The 15,866-nt window shown below is 39.3% G+C and overlaps 1 pseudogene; it reads right to left on the bottom strand.

Moving 5' to 3' along the window:
- LOC101588003 overlaps positions 1-8,094 on the bottom strand; it is a 19,393-nt pseudogene extending 11,299 nt beyond the window's left edge.
- Between the last annotated feature and the right edge of the window lie 7,772 nt (positions 8,095-15,866).

Below are 15,866 nucleotides of genomic sequence, written 5' to 3'. Positions count from 1 at the left end.
TAGGAATCTGTCCATTTCTTCTGTGTCTTCTATTTTGTGAGAGTCAAGGTTCTCAAGGTAGCTAATGATAATCTTCTGAATTTCCACTGAGTCTTTGGTAATTACACCCTTTTCATTCCTTATTGCTTGTATTTGAATTTTTTCTTTCCTCTGTTTGATGAGGTTAGCTAAGGGTTTATGCATTTTATTTAATCTTTCAAAAAACAATTTCTTTTGCTTGTTTAGTACTTTGAATTCTTTTCTTCGTCTCAATTGAATTAATTTCTACTCCAATCTTCATGATTTCCTCCCATCTATGGGCTCTGGGTTTGGTTTGCTCTTCCTTTTCTAGTTGGAGAACGTGCAGCATTAGGGTATTTATTTGTTCCCATTCTGTTTGCCTAATGTGTGAGTTAACAGCTGTGAATTTCCCTCTGAGAACTGTTTTCTTCGTATCCCATAAATTATGATAAGTTGTGCTTGAATTTTCATTGAATTGTAGATATTGTTGAGTTTCTTGTTTAATTTCATCTATGAGCCATTGAATGCTGAGTAAGATTTCATTTAATTTCCATGAATTTAAGGTTTTTATCTCATTTCTTTTGTCATTTATTTCCAGTTTCATTGCACTGTGGTCAGATAATGTGCATGGGATAATTTATGTTTTCTTGTATATACTTAAGCATGACCTATGGACCAGTATGTGGTCCATTTCAGAAAATGACCAACGTGCAGCTGAGAGAAATATTTATTCAGCTGTTTTTTGGTGGGACACTCTGTATATGTCCACCAAGTCTATTTGTTTCAAGCTCTGGTTAAGTTCTGTTATTTCTTTGCTAAGTTTTTGTCTGGTTGACCTATATTTTGGAGATAAGGGAGTGTTAAGTTCTCCTGTTGAAATTGTGATATTGGATATTAGATTTTTCATGTCCATTAAGATTTGCTTTATATAGTTGGGTGCTCCCGTGTTTGGCGCATGCATATTTATGTGTGTTACCTCTTTCTGTTGAATTTTTCCCCTAAGCTATATTTAATGGCCTTCTTTATTTCACCTGATCATTGTTGGTTTCAAGTTGAGACTGTCTGAGGATAGGATTCCTACCCCTGCTTTTTTCTGAGGTACTGGGACATGTAGTGTTGTGTTCCATCCTTTGAGTTTCAGCCTATGAATGTCTTTATGAGTTAAGTGTGTTTCTTGTATACAGCCGATTGTTGGATTTTGTTTCCTAATCCACTGTGCCAGTCTATTTCTCTTAATTGGTGAATTGAGTCCATTTACATTAATGGTTAGAATTGAGATTTATTGGCTAATGGTTGACATGGCATTTACCTGTTGTCCTTACTCATTTTTCTCCTGTGCTTAATTGCTTGTCCTATTTAGTTGCTTGCTTTTGATCTTATTTGTGAAGTTCCAATCATTTTGGTTCCTCTCTAGAACATCTTTCCGTAGCCTGTGTAGTGTTGGCTTTGTCATCATGAAATTCTTTAACTGTTCTTTGTCAAGAAAGTATTTCACTTCTCCATCAACCCTGAAAGAGAGTTTTTCAGGATATAGTAGTCTGGGGTGGAATTTGTTTTCATAGAGGACTTGAAGTACTCTGCTCCATGCTCTTTTTGCCTTCATTTTTTGTGAAGAGTAGTCAGCCATAATTCTGATGGGTTTTCCTTTGAATGTGATCTGCTTCTTTTCTCTAGCAGCTTTCAGTACATTATTCTTGTGGTCAATTTCTGGGATCTTGACTATTATATGTCTCAGTTTGTTTTTCATTGGATTGAGGTTACTTGGTGTTCTATATGCTTTGGTTACCTGAATGTCAGATTGTTTCCTCATATTTGGGAATTTTTCTGCTATTACTTCTGCCTATATTTTTTAATGTCTTTTTTATTGACTCCTTCTTTCTCATTGATGCCTATTATTCTCACATTGTTCATCTTTGCATCATCTTGCAGTTGATGATCATCCTTTCCTGCTTCCTCGTTGTTTTTAAGAGATCCTATCTTATCTTTTCACTAGCCACACCAGCATCTTCAAGATTGAAACTCTGTCTTCACTTTCTCTTAAACGGTTTTGCAAGCTTGTTATAGAGATTTAATTTCCTCTATATGTCTTTGACTCTGCTTCATGCGATCTATTTCTTTCCTGTATTGCTCATTCAAGGAATCTGTCATTTTTCTAATCTCCTCCATTTTTTTTATCAATGTCGTCTTTAGAAGCAGTTATAAATTCTTTTACTGCTGTGTCTTTTTTCTGATTGGCTTTCCTCCCTATGTTTCCGTAGTTGCTTCCTTACTTCAGATGCTATGATTTTTATAATTATTTTTTTATTTGAGAAAAGAATTGCACTCTGCATCCCTCTTTATCTTTTGGTTTTTGCTTATTTACTATCAATGCTATTAATCCATGCATTTGAGCTGAGCTAGTGTCCTTCTCACTTGTTCTGAATGGGCATTGGGTTTCCTCCATGTTTCGGCATTTGTTTCTTTACTGCAGAAGTTATTAATTCAGGGATTTCTTTTTTCTTTTCCAATCTGAGTTCCTCTATACCTTTTTTCAGCTGTTTCTTCATTTTAGAAGCCATTGATTCATTGCCTTCAATTGTGTAATTCCCAATTTGTTCTGTGTTAGTGTCCTCTGCAGTTTTTACGGGTGGGGTTGTGTTCTGAGGTTGCATTTTTTTCCTTTTCATCATTTTGCATAGCACTGTCATCTGACCTTTGTTGTAGATTTTTGTTGTAGCACATACTGAAGTTCAGGTGCAGATCTACAATGTTTGGATTTATCCATCTGTGCCTGGCTTGGTTCTGGCTGCTGTGCTCAACTGCTTCCTGCTGCTTCCCTTGGGGGGTTCTATCCTCTATACTCTCTGCAGGGATTGCAGCTGCAGGGTTACACCCCAGGCCTGTATGCCAGGCCTGAGCTGAGCCTGGAGGGTACAAGTTGGAGCCGGGTGGAGAGGCAGCTCTCCCACACACTCACTGGGCCTGACCTAGGACTGCGTCTGTGGGTTCCTGGAATGCAGCAGCAATTCCTACTTGGCAGACAGGGTGTGGGAGGTTCTGAGGAGTGCTGGGGGGCATCCCAAGTGGGCAGAAGTGGGTCTCACCCACACTGTGCCTGGCCTGGGACCAGTAGTAGGTCCCGCCGGCACCAGGTAGCTGGACACTCTCCCACACACTCACTGGGCCTGGGCTAGGACTCTGATCATTTTCTAAGAAAAAGCAACAGCTGAGAATAAATATATGTGGATAATTCCAGGGTTACAATAGATAGGCTTTTTATGTATTTTGCTCATTAAAATGTTTAAACATGTCAAAAATGAGAGAGAGAGCTGGGGAAATAGCTCAGTAGAATAAGTGCTTGCCTGGAAAGTGCAACGTCCTGAATTCAATCCCTGGTACTGAGAGGAAAAAAAGAGAATCATATGTTGAATAACATTATCTAAACTTAAGAATTGTTAGTATTTTACCTATATATACCATCTATTTTTCTGTGAAACAATATAAATTAGATATTTTGACACATGAAGACGTCTATATATCTCTAAACTTAAGAACATTTTTCACATAATCATAGTAATCTTTATGGACCATATTTAATATTACTTTGTCGAAACATGTTATCTGTAAACCAATGTGTAGTGAAATTCTTCTGTAACTTTGGATTAAAGGTATTTATGGTCTTTTTGTTTGTTTGATTTTGAAGTAAGTTATTTCTTTTGCAGACTCACTGATGTTATGGTTCCATCCTTATGCCTTCAGCATACAACATTTTTTTACAGATTTTTTTTCCAATATTGTCATTTTAAATTGCAGTTGAAGCAAAAGAAAATTGAAATATGGATTGTACATGACTGTGTCATGTGTGTAAAAATATTGCAGTTTGGAACTTGGACCTAAAGTACTGCAAAGAAAAAATGACAAATATAAAAAAATATTTCCATAATGCTTAAGAAAAATCACTTTTCTATTTTCCTATCCTCACTATTTTTTTTCTAGCTTGTTTATTCAAACGAGGTTAAGGATTTAATTTAATTGGAAAAAAAGGCTAAGAGTGTAGCTTAGCGTTAGAGACTTGTTTAGCATGTGCCTGGCCCTGGGTTTGAGCCCTGCTACTGCAAAACAAAATAAAGTCTAAAAGAAAAATAATAAATAATTTTATAGAGTTTCTGCTGACCTCTTTATGTGGCCGTCAAGTTGTTTATCAATTTTAAGAAATGTTTTCTGATAATATTCTATTGTTGCTCTATTTTATGTTTTTTTAGAGACAAGATTTCATTAAGTTGTCCAGACTGACTCACAATGCTCCTGCCTCATCCTCCTGAGTGCTAGGATTGCAAGCTGATGACACCACTCTCACACTATTTTTCACATTACTTATTTTATCTTATTTTCACATTATTTTATAGGAAAAAAACTTTTCAAGAAGTAATTTTATCCAATGTTCTTAACTCATATATAATCAGAGCCTGGTCTTGAATAAAGGACAGAATTATGCTAAATTCTGTGTTTTACAAAATGTGATTTAAAGAACTTGGTGCCTCACTGTGAGAGAATAGAAGACAAAGTTCAAATATTTGGGCTGGAGAACTGTGGATTATTTTCAAAAAGAGAAAAATCTGGGTGAAAATGATGAAATTTGGGGTCAAAGATGAGTTTGCTTAAGAAACCTGAGCCTGAAATGCTAGTATTTTATAAAGAACTCCACAGAATCAGGGGCAGAAGAAGTTATGAGAAGCCATGGGTAGAAGCCCGCAGACCATTGAGCAGCTCTTCCAGTGGTCAGGTACAAGATGGTGAGTCTGAACAGGGTGATGCAGGTAGCAATTTGGTTTCACTTTCTATGGTGGCAGATACTGAGGCAGAAAAATCAAGTTAGAATGACCAGGATGTAAAGCATAAGGCAGAAGGCAAAGGTAAGCTATTAGCAGGTTCTACAGGAGATTTATTTCTATACTTATAAAAGTCACTTTGGCTCCTCTATAGAAAATAAATAAGAGGGGCAGACGTGGAGGCAGAGAGAACATTGTAAAATGATTACAGTGTTTCAGGTCTGAGAAGACAGGCGCCTGCAACATTAGAGAGGATGAAGTGGAGGAAACCATTACAGGTGAAGTTAAATTGCCTTCAGAGGAGGTGGCAACAGTTTAATGAGATGACCACAATGGTGTACACCCCTGTCCCTGGTAGCGAGGGGTTTATATACCCTCCCCTTAGGTCTCAGGAGTATTGTGATGATTTTGACAGGAAAATATGATACAAGTGACTGTAACTTCTGCGGGTTGGTCCTCCGAGGCCTAACCACTTCAGCTGGCTTTCTGGTTCACTCACTCTGGGAACTCTGAACTTCCCTGTTAAAAAGAAGGCAGACTACCCTGAAACTGTCACATTGTCAAGGGCACTGAGAGCCTTTCCACATGTAGATGGTCCCAGTGGAGCCAAACCTTCAGCCATTCCAATCTAGAAAGAGACAGATGAGTGCAGAAGCCATCTTGGGTGTGGATCCTCCAGTGCTGGTTTTTGTAGCACCTCTGTCAGCAGTTTCCAGTTTCTCCTGCAAACAAGGCAAAATGGCAACAACCAAACAGATCTCTTCTTTCTAGAGAAAATAGAAGCAATCATAGTTTTTCCTTGCTGTCATTCCTGCACTAGTTGTAAGTTTATTTTTCTCATTCTCATTGAACCTCTTTCATCTCATACTATCTCTTCTGTCCTTCCACATGCCCTTTGAAGTTGATTACTGAACACTCTATTTGCCTAGTGACTTGCCACAGTCCAGTACTTACTAAGGGACCATCCTTACTCCTGGGAATTTCTCATCAGCTTTCTCTCCCTTCCAACTCTTCTCTTTATTGCAAATCTTGTATTTAAAACAAGCCTCAGACTTATTCTATCTCAATGCTAGTCCCTTTCAGAGGTTCCTTTAATATATTCTCCCTGTTGCCAGATGCCCACCAACTGTGTTCATTCCCTGAAATTCCAGTCTAGGACCTCTGTGGAGGGTATAGAGAGAACATTTTTCATACAGTTGTTCCTCTTATATCAACTACAAATCAACATGTGGGAAACATTGTCCTTATTAAAGCTACCTCCCTTCCTAACAATGACTGAACTTGGGAGTTGCCTTTGACTTCTCCCTCTTTCTGCCACCAATTATGTGCTTGAGGCATAGAAATCTGTGCTAATATTAGCATAAGAAAAAGTAATTAGGAGGGCACACCTGCCACACATGCACACAAATCACAAAGCGTACTCTCACAACCAAATCTAAGTGATTTTTGGATTATTTACTGTTTCAGCATAATAAATGCTCAGGCACAGATTGTGAGGGTGTACATTAACAGCCCCTTTTGGAATTATTGCCTGGCATCCTAATGGGGTTACATTGTGAAACAGCCATCTTATTTAATGGTGTAAAATTTGGGATCCTCCTTTCTTCTAATACAGAAGAAAGCAATGTTCAAGCCATGTTAATTGATGTGTTTTGATCAAGAAGAAGCCAAGGTTAGTATGAGGCTTATTTCCACAGTGACTGAGTGGAAGAGTCAACATATCAGTCTTTTCTGAGCCCACCACAGAACTCTCATTTCCATTCTTCTGTCCAACAACTGACACTCTAAGTAGCTCAGATTCAAATGCAAATGCAAACACAAGAATGCAGACACACTTTGAAATCAAAAACATCGTTTTGTCAGGCAATTCGTTTAGTATTTCTAAAAACCAGTGAAGTTTAAAAAACAAGGGAGTTGAAAGCTTGCTCTCCTGTTCCTTGAGTTTTAATGAGCTTTCCTCACTCTGGGCCAGAGAAGGTCTCATTATAACTTGTCAATAGCACATGAGCACCCAAGATGGAGGGACCCCCATGATCCTGGGTAATTTTCTTTCTTTTTTTTTTTTTTCCAATCTGGGCATTGTTGAAAAATCTACTAATGGGAAAACTAGCCATTTACTTGAACTTTTTTTTTTCTAAATCAAAGATTTGTCTACTTAAGAATAGCAGGCCACTCTGGCCATGTGGGGCTAAAGAATTTTTACATGAAGCCTTTCTGTGATGGGACATTATGTGTTCATAAATAATATGTACTTCTCTCATCCTCAAATGAACTCCCTGAGGCAACACTGAGAGCCTGCAGCAGCCAGCAGGGCCCCAGACCCTGCCTCCACACATTTGTGCCTCCTCTCTCATCCCTATTTTATCTACTTTGCCTTCTAAAAGGCAAAAATCAGAGGCATGTTTCCATTTTAAGAGGGCATATTTGGAGCTAGACCTGAGCAGAAGGGGGAATGTGTCATAGGGGGAGCTGCCTGTCTTCCCTTTAGGACAACATTGTTGTCACTTGATGTAAATGTGAGAAAAAATTGTGCACTTTGTTCTTGTTTCCTTTGCTGTGTCTGATAGGCACCCTCCCCCATGCTGTCTTGTTACCCAAATTGGGTTTTGGTATTTAATTACTGGATCTCATGGAGCATTATGTATTGTCATGAAGTAAAGTTTTAAAAACAATTTTCAATTCTGCTTCCCACATCTCACCCTCTGTAGAAGCCCTGGTGCAGGCCATTCTAGTTCAGGTAACTTAAATCAAGGCTCTCCTTCTCCATGGGTTCTTCATCACACTCCCAGTTGCAAAGCTTAGCATTTAGAATTCATGGAACCATGCCCAACTTCCAGCCTGTTCAGTTGGGTCAATCTGAGAGACTTCTAGAAACACAACTGGATGTCTTTGTTAATTTCAAAAAGATGTTATAGTAGTTGTTATGTTTGTTTCTGGATGTCTTTCCAAAGCCTCATGTGCTCATAGGTGAGGCTTTTCATTAGTGGCGTGGATCTACAGTGTATGATGCTGTAGATCAAATCTATGATGTGGGATTTCAGTGCTTGATTCTGGGTGTGTGATTAATAAATTAGTCCACTAATAGGTTAGGCTAATTCTGGGTGTGGATAATGGACAAGCCCCCCGGATGTGGGTGGCACCAGGCAAAGGTTGGTAGCTTGGATGCATATGAAGGAATAGAAAGAAGGCAGGGATGCTTCTGCTTCCTCACTACTTCACTGCTTTGATGCCCTTCTATTTTCTGTTTACCATGAACTGTTGCTCCATTCTGATGCTCCTCTGCCATGCTGCCAACTGTGATTCAAATAAACCTTCCTCCTTTAATTTTTGGTGTCTAGTATCTTGTTTGAGCAATAAGAAAAGTAAGACAGATTCAAAGACTAGAACTCATATTCCACCAAAAATCACATTTGGTCTGGATTCTAGGGAGGCCTATAAAATCCTACAGGTTTGGTTACAGTCTATTCTTTCAGAAAACAAGTATTCAGGTCAGTAAAACTTTTTATAAGTATACATTATATGTTGTACACTGTGCTTGACACCAAGGATATGGAAGAAAAGCAATATAAAGCCTTTACTTTTTTTGGAGGGGACGATAGCACTCTGTCTATCAGGAAAGATTTGTCTAAGTAAATTGCACTAAGTCGAACTAACTATTTATGAAGAGTAGAAACCGATAAACTGAGTAACACAAGGAGCAATTAACAGCTCATGACTCCCTTGACACAATCATTTGCTTCCTCTTTAGTTCCATGTCTGCATATGAAATTTTATGATATTTCAGATGTTGTTGCTCAGAAAACAACAACCTAAATTATGATATGACACATTAGCATGTGATGTATTTGTACACTAAAGGACATTGGAAAGAGCTAAGCGTGGTAGCCCATGCCTTCAATCCCAGCACTCTGAGAGGCTGAAGGAGGAAGACTGAAAACTCTAGCCAGTGAAGCAACTAGTGACTTAGAGGCACCGTGTCTCAAAATGAAAAATTTTGAGGGGTGGGAATTAGCTCAGTGTAAAAGTCCAATCCCCATTATTAAATAAACAGATAAGTGGCTATTGGGAGGCTTCAGAGACAACCTCAGAAGCAAAATCTTTACGACTTTGTCCCATATCCTTGGTCACTCACATCTCTTTCTTCCCTAAAGATATTCATAAAAACCAGTTAAAGTTTTCTATACCCTATACTTATTTGTGTGACACTGGAGCCGTTATAAAAGAAGACCTAAAAATCAAGATACTAGACACCCAAAGTTAAAGAAGGAAAGATTTGTTTGATTAATGCCACCACTTTATATTCCTATAGTTCCCCATTGCTCCCCTTTCTGTGTAGGAGGTGGCTATAAACAAATTCTCTCACTTATTTTGTCTGATAGATACTAAAACCCTCATTCTAGAAGAGATCCTGTGCTATAAAACAAAAGCAACAAAAACTCGAGAATCTGAATAGTCAAGCCTGCCTGGGTTTCCCTGTTGCTTTCAGTCTGCTATATTATATCAGACCCACATGTCCAGCTACAGTTGTTAAGGCTTTTTCTTCTTCATTAAATGAAAGCATTAAAATAGGCCTTTTTCACTAGGTCTTTTTTTTTTCTAAAGGTTCCTGTGTCATACAAAGAATTAATTAAATAAGTGTGTGTGTCTTTCCCTTGTTAACCTGCCAAATGTAACAAGAGCATTGACCATGACCCTTAGATCGTTGCTAACAGATGTCACTTCATCGCCACCCCTATGCACATCAGAACACATTGTACAGACAGCCTGTTCCATTGCAACAGAAATTTTTGTGAAACAAAATGATCAACAATAATCATGCCCGTGTGTTGCTTAGCTATACAACATTTTCTTTTGCAAAATTTGGTTATGCTTAGTGCACTTTGAGAGATTTTTCTGGCCTTGTTAAGACTCCAGGTTCAGTGCCCTCTTGCTGAGTCAGAGTTTTATTTTTAAGTTTAGTACAATTTCTACAGGGTCTCACTACACAGATCAGACTTCTAGTGATCCATCCTGCTTTTCAGCTTCCCAAGTGCTGGGATTACAGGTGCACACCACCATATCCAGTCTCATTTGCAGGCAGGGCCAGAAGAGAAGGCCAGGGATCAAAGCCCGAGCCCCTGTGTCTACCTAAACAGGCACTTTAATCCCCTGAGCTATCAGAATGGCCCTCTGAGTCAAAGTTTGAATACAGCTTGGCAAGAAACTTAAGAGTACTCCTTTAGCTTGGCACCTTCCTCCTCTTCACCTTATTCTGGAAGCAAGATGGCAATGGCTTTGCACTCAGGCCCCAGTTCAAATTCTGACTGATTATTCTTACTGTGTAGCTCTGAGCATATTACCTTGTCTATGAATTTGTGAATCTGTGAATTGCAAATATCAGTTTTTTAAATTCCCCAGAGTTCAGTATTATGCCAGAGGCATAGTAAGTGCTCAGCAAATAACAACCCTAACTTTCATCATTCAATATCCTCAGTAAACAGACAATACAAAGAAAAATGTCTCTTACCTTCTAATCCCAGCCATGGTAGTAGCTCCACAGCTTTGAGGAAACTACTACATCCCACACTTCCACCTGCATAATAGTGACACTTTTACTAGATGACTTCCAGTGTCCTTTTTAATATTAATAGTCTATGGTTAGCTCACTGAATTAACACAAAGCTCCTGGACTTGACAGTCAACCTGGATGTCCTGGACAGCCTAGAAGTACCCCACTTCATGTTCAGTGTCAACATAATGCTCTACTTCCAAAAATTAAGGTTCTAAAGGCAATAAAATGATGTCCCAGAGAGTGTAGTAATGATTTGTTACCCAGCGTTTTAAGTGGAATATGTAACTGCTGAGGAGGAAAAGTCTTCTATTAACCCCATAGGGGTTCTCTTAACTGTGTAGAACTAAAGAGATTGTCACTCAAAAGAGATCTTAATTCTAGGGTTTATTCAGTTATGCTTCCTTTTATTTTAGCAAAGATGCCAAATATGAAAAAAAGGAAAGATCAAATATCTTGCCATTACTGTTCAAAATTTCTGTGAACTCGTTAACCCTATGGTATTCACAGAAGCATTTGAAGTGCTCATTGTAAAACTCCCTTGCATTTTTACAGCAACTTGAATATAAGCATTTAGGGTATGGAGAGCACATATAGGGTGCAGTGATAAAGCAGAATGGTAAGCCTGTTCAACTTAGAAAGCACTACAAGCATTTGATGACAAAACCTATCCAATGGCCCTATCTTCTGCCACCCCGAGGAAAAAATGTCACTTTCACAAAGGAATCTCATTGCACCTACCTCAGTTCTTTTCAATGTTTACACCATGGTAAAAGCACTCAACAGTGTTTATAGAACATATCAAAGTTTGAGTCCTAAATGGAATCAGTGAAATGAAGAGATCTTTGTCTGGTATATACCAGGAGATTGATTATAGAAAAAGTTGATACCCATTGTCCCAAAAGTTCAAGATCTATGGAGCAAGAGCACTGAGGGCTAGTGGAGGAGGCAAGGAGGACAGACTGGAAATACTGGTTAGGCTCTGCTACATTGGGCCTTATGATCTATGCCCAGGAGTTCAGCCTGAATTCTAGAGACTGAATCACAAAGGAGTTTTACTTGAGAAGCACCATGATCAGTTTGATGCTTATGAAATGAAATTTTCTTCATTTCTCTGAGCATTTAAACAGTCATCTATAGTAGATGGATGAGATGACATTCAATATCCTTTCTCCTATAACAGAAAATTTTTAACAGTCACCATTTCTTACCTAGAAGTGCTAGAACTAATGCCTGTCATGAACTACAGCTTTCCTAAGTGAAGGCTTTTGAAAAACATAGTAATTCTTCCAGAATGAGCAGGCCCTGTTAGGATATTTTTAGAGGGAATAACTGCAAACAACCAACATCTACTTCACCAAGGAATTGACCTCAATGGGGTAAAGGCTCTGTAAACTAGCAAAAAATTACAGGCCAAAGCTTGAGGAAAGGTCTTTCCTCACTCTGGAAACAGATTGGCAGCTCTAGACATCTAGGGCTATCCCTTGCCCTGCCTTTACAAGTATGGGTCAAAAGCCTAACACAGATATTTGTTAAATAGTATTGAATATATCTTGTTAAAATTATACTTGCGATGGTTGTATGCACATCGCCCTTTGTTTCCTGACCCTCCAGGTCTAAACCATACCATGGGTAGGCCTCCCAGAAATGTGATCTGTGGTTGTGGGATTATATGTTCATATACCTACACGAAGACACTTACAAAGACATCAAGTCATCATTAATGTGTTTTGAAGGGCTTGGGCAATAGTAACTGCTGAAAGAGTGGGAACTGAATCTAATCTCTTTTCAGTAGTATTGCAGGTCAATCTTCATAACAGTAAAAATGCTTATCACTTGTTTTGGGTTGCAGAAATCGGCTTGGTAGGTAGGCATCAGTGGTGCTTGTAAGCAGCTGCTTGAGTACAGGCATACTCCATTGTGGGTGTGGAGGGGGCAGGCATATGCAACCTGCTCAGAATGTATTCCAGAAATTCACACTGTGTGCATGTAAAGGCTGGAGCTTCATCTCCTCTGACTCCAGCCAGTGCCAGTTTCTTTTCCTACTTTCAGATTCAGAGAAAACCAACACATCTGTTTGAAATTGTATTCACTTTTCTTTGTCATATGGAAGAAAAGGCTGCTGCTAATGAAGCTGGTGAATTAATATGGATTACTTGGGAGTAAATGTGATGGATACTCTCAACAAACACCTGCACCATTAAAGGCAATTTTCTAAGACCAAATGCTGTTTTAGGGGACATAGAAGCTACTGTAATTGAAGTCTTGGGAGAAACGTGACCCTTTCTGTCTTCCCTTGAACAGAAATCATCACATGTCGTTATGTTGAGGTAAGCATAAAATTTCAATTACATTTTGGGATCTGAAAATGAGAATGCCCTAGTTTGCCCCCATTTAATTCCCTGGATATATTAGCTGTTTATCCCTCCCTTTGCTAGGCAAGAAAGGATTAAGGATTAAAAAGGAAACCACCAAAAACAAGAAATCTTAATCCATGTAATTACTCTAATTGGCTAATGGGTGTCTTTTCTCAATAGCAGACAAATCTTCGCAGTTTACAGACACGTGTTTACATTTTGAAAGGATTCAGTGATTGGAGATTCTCTGTTGCTACAAGGCTGAGTAGAGTACATGGCTCAAGTTCTTGGAAAACAGATGCAGCCCTTGAATTTTTCTGCAAACAACTTATTTTTCTTAAGTTTCCACTCCATTTGCTTGTTGAGATGATGCCTAATGAAGTATTCATTGATGTCAGCATCACTAATAAAACATAAATCAGATTGGGCTCTACATATCATTCATATGCGTGAAGAAGGCATCTGTGTGAGCTGGTGCTTGTTTCCAGCTGTGTTCTTGTCATTAGCTTTTAATTTCAACAGCTACCTACTTGGGCTGCCCCTCTCTTTTCTCACTCAGCTCAGGTATTTGTGCTGTTAGGGTGATTGTCAGTTCTGTTCTGCTTGAAAGGCTTCAGTGTATGTTGCCATGGTTACAGGTACCAGAATTGGAAAGAAATGAAGGGGGTATCAAGGGTTTGACGTAGCTGTGATGAAGGCTTAGTGCTGAAATGTTAGCTATTACTTTGGCGGATTCTATGTTATTTGACAATGAATCCTTTTTAATAGAATATTTAAATGCATTCTTGAATATATGGCACATCAAATGGAAATATAGATAACTGGATTTAAAGTAAATGAATATTTTAGAAGACTTTTGAGTGCATACCCTAAAAGACACTTGAGTACTAAATGAACACTGTTACTGTAATGTATAATATCACTTGAGTAAGTAATATGGGCAATCTTATTATCTCTCTACATCTCCTTAGAAGGTGAGTGTCTTCTTCCTTTCTCTCTATATTTGCTCCTTTTCCTCAGTAGCAGAACGGAAGTCTGTAAACTTGGTGTTAAAGAGATGTATACTTTAGTTAATACTGCACAGATAGGATTGGGTGTCAGGTTTCCAAAAGTCAGCTTGTTTCCTGCTAGATATGTTAGAGGGCTGCCTGGAGGATTCCCTGTCTCTCACCTTACAACCATGGACACTTAAGAAAGTTGAAGGCTCACATGCCTCCTCCATGAGCCTATCTGGTTATTCAAAATGACTCTCCTCCTTAAAGCAAATGCAGCAAATTCTTCTCCCTGTTGTAAATATTTCTTATAATGTAGGCCTTGGGCCTGTGAACCTTCTTTCTTTCTCTTTCAGTCCATTATCTGAAAAGCTTGTCTGTCCAGATTCTCAAATACTCACACAAAGCTTTGGTCTACTCGCTTTTTGCTATGCTCCACATTTCACTCAGCATCTCAAGGAAATGAAGATCTTGATTCTAGTCTTTAAAGCAGTACCGATTTTTATAAGTCTTATTTTAAACTTTCTTTTTCTTCTAAAAATTGATTTAATTTTATTTTGAAGAGTAAAAACAGAAGCAAAAACAAATAGAAAAAAGTCAGAATCAGGGTAAAATACAACAATACATATGTTACAGATTTTCAAAACAGGAAGAGCTAATTAACAAAGGTTGTTACATTATCTATTTTTATCATCAAACTTATTGTTCAGTGTCTCAATTACTCTTCTCTCATTGCTGGGACAAATACTTGACATGCAAAATGAAGGAAAGAAAGGTTTATTTAGCTCACAGTTACTGGAGGTTTCAGTCCAAACTTGGCTGGCTTCAAGGCAGAGCAGCACAGGTCAGAGAGCAACCTCTCAGGGAGTGGCAAAGAGCAAGAGAGCAAAATGGAGAAGTAGCAGCAACAATAGCAACAGAAAGAGGAGGTCTGTCACTCTGTGTCTCTTATGTAACATTCAGGTGATCCACACCAAGTGGGCGAAGTATTTACACCCATAATCCCAGCGATCCTAAAACCCATAATCCCAATGGATCATGAGTTCACCTCAAACTCTGTAAGTCCCCACTCCATGACTGCACAAAGCTTTGGGGGAACAACTACACACAAACCGTAACACTCAGACTAACAGATATAGTTATGGAAGATTGGGGAAATAACTGCATATTAAGGCTTTCTTTCAAGAAATCTTGAGTCCTAGCCCAGGCCCAGTGAGTGTGTGGGAGAACTTCCAGCTACCTTGTGCTAGAGTGATGCTGGTCCAAGCCCAGGGTCAGCGTGGGTGAGACCCACTTCCACCCCCTTGGGACCCCACCCCAACACGCCACAGCAAACCTCCAAGGCCCCGCTGGGTGAGAATTTCTACCGCGTTCTAGGGACCCCCAGATCCAGTCAAAACCCAGGCCTGGTGAGTGTGTGGGGAGCTTCCGGCTACACTGCGCCCATGCGATATGCATAAGGCACAGCTTGGGATAGACCCTGTTCCTCCCACTTGGGACCCACCCCCACCACTCTGCAGCACTCAACCCCAACCTGCCCACCCAGTGAAAATTTCTGTTGCGCTCTGGGGACCCCATGATCTGATCCTAGCCCAGGACCCGTGAGTGTGTGGGAGAGCTTCCTCTCCCCCTTACTACACCTTGTCCACTTCAGACAGCTCAGGCCTGGCATATAGATGTGGGGTGAAACCCTGCAACTGCAATCCCTGCAGAGGAAATAGGAGAAAGAACCAGCCAGCTAGTCCAGGAGAAGAACATATTACCAGAGGAGCGCAACAGGATCACCCCAATGGGTGGCAGCAAGAAGGATCTCAGCACAGCAGCCAGACCAAGCCAGCCATCGATAGATAAAACCAAAATTTATCGAAATGCACCTGAACTTAAGTAGGTGATAAAGTTAGAACTGCACAAAAGCTCTACAACAAATATCAGATGGCAGTGCAAAACAAAATACAACAAGAATGAAGAAAATGCAGTCTCAGAAGGAAAGCCAACCAATAACAAGGGCAGAGGACACTAACACAGAACAAATTGGGAATCACACAGCAGAAATCCATGAATCAATGGCTCCTGAAATAAAGAAACAACTGCAGAAAGGTATAGAGGAACTTAGATTGGAAATGAAAAAGAAATCCATGAATTAATAACATCTGCAGTAAAG

This window comes from Octodon degus, unplaced genomic scaffold (assembly GCF_000260255.1).
Source record: "Octodon degus isolate 3935 unplaced genomic scaffold, OctDeg1.0 scaffold00110, whole genome shotgun sequence".
NCBI lineage: Eukaryota > Metazoa > Chordata > Mammalia > Rodentia > Octodontidae > Octodon > Octodon degus.
The sequence above is the reverse complement of the archived record's forward strand: the minus strand, read 5'-3'. Positions and strand labels throughout refer to the sequence as shown.